This window comes from Pterocles gutturalis, unplaced genomic scaffold (genome assembly GCF_000699245.1).
Source record: "Pterocles gutturalis isolate BGI_N339 unplaced genomic scaffold, ASM69924v1 scaffold50173, whole genome shotgun sequence".
Taxonomy (NCBI): Eukaryota; Metazoa; Chordata; class Aves; order Pterocliformes; family Pteroclidae; genus Pterocles; species Pterocles gutturalis.
In genome coordinates, this window is record NW_010119879.1 from 34237 (window position 1) to 36278 (window position 2042).

Consider the following 2042-nt stretch of genomic DNA (forward strand, 5'->3'; position numbering starts at 1 on the left):
CAGGCTTTGGCAAAGTGTGAAGCTTGCTGCCATTTTGAACATCTTGCTTGAATATGTGTGTTCAAATTTTCCTGCCTTCTGAGTTTAGCCCTCTTTTGTAGAACGGGAGACCTTTTTTATATATAATGAATTGCAGTCTCCACTGAGTATTACCATGGAGAGCAGAGGATTAAAATCATCCTTTGTTAAGGAATACCATTGTAATGATACACATTTAAACATCAAAGCATTAGTTTATGAGCACAGGCATGCTTTAATGTCCTATTACAGACCTGCTTCTTTTGATAATGAAGACATTGTGTCATCGGCATAGGCTGCCACGTACAAAACGTATGCTGGCAGGTTATTAAAAAATTCAGCTTCTTGATGAAAGACTATCCTGCAGGCTAAGAGTACAGTGAAAAGACTCTCCATTCTGGTAGAATTATTAGGAATGAGAATATGACTGTAAGCACTAAATTATGTTAATACTTACAAATAGCATCATTTGCATAGCAGTTTAAGACACGATACCCAGATTTTCCTCATTGGTATGTAGTAGGCAACAGTTTAAAAATAATGTAGTTTGTGAGTTTGAACTGTGGAAAAACCAACTCCAGCTAAAAATGAGGCTGATTTTAGATTCCTCATTTCAAACGTAACATTGGACAAACAAAAGCGCAGGACAGGATTATCGATGGATTTTACCTTGGTAACTTAACGCAGACTCTGAGTTATCAGAACATTTCGCTACTGCATAAAGGGTAGAATTCACAAACTACGCTGCATGGCTCTGTAAGGCCTTCATCCTACTGTGCACTGCTGAAGTCTGTCAGCATATAAAAAATTTCATCCCGAGGCCCAGATTCTAATGAAATTCAACATCAAGAGAACTGCTGCCTCCGCAAGTGCACATTTGACAATCACGAGGACATTTTTGGAGACATTCTCCAGTGTGCAAAAGATTATCAGGATCTGTCCCCAGTTACTTGTAAAAACATCAGTAAGTACTGAGACACCTCAGCAGTTTAATTGTCTTTTGCAATGTGAATACTGTTGTAGGGAGCAAATAAATTCACAGATTTTTAACAGTTTAACATATGCATATAAGGCTGTGTGAAATGCTCTGATGCCACTCTATCATGATTTCCCAGCCTATTTTCTGTACCAATTCAGGCTCCAGTTAGTCTGTGCATAGCAAAAAGTGTGATTCTGCTACTACTAGAGTAAGTGAAAAAGCAGTAGGAGAATTGCACGAGGGCGTGTTTGGAATACCTCGAGAAAGATATCCATAATACTTATGAATATACAGTATTCCAGAGTGTGCTAAGAAGAAGGGTATCTCACTCCTGTTGAAAGTCGTATTTTCCTGGGCATCCACTGTCAGAGACAAGGTTTAGGGCTAAGCAGACCTTATACAGCCACCCTTTCACAACCTTTAAGAAGGATGCTCAGGTGCCTGCTCAGAATTCAAGCTGAAGTGGTCTACAAGGTATATATAGTGCCTTTTGTTTCTTTCTGAACAGACAGCAGGCTGTCAAAGTCTGCGATGCCTTCTGGTCTCTGACTTGGAGTCCTGGGACCTCAGACTCTCCCAACGCTTGCCTGTTTTGTTCTCTTAACAGTCCCCCTTTTATGTAAATAATACAGGAGCACGCAGAGATCCTGCACTCTTGTATAACTACAGAACTCTGAATAGCATCTAAATCACTAGATTAAATTACTAGTCAAATTAATTTTAGAATTAACTTTTATTGCACTGTGACTCTTAATTAACCACCAGGACCAGCAACATGATGTGAATTTACTTATCGGCAATCCTAAAGATAACAAAGGTCAGACTGAAGACCAAAAAAAAAAAGGGGGGTGATAAATGTGGAGATAAAGAAGAGCTGAAAATACAATAATAGAACAAGAGACAGAAAAACAAGCAACAAATATTCTCTCAATAAGCCATTATAATTGGCCATAGCTACACAACCATTTTAAAACTATCCATTAGGTGTCTGTTGTAGAAGAAAAAAGCTATTTAATGTGCTTGACCAACCTGGTAGCCTTTTATG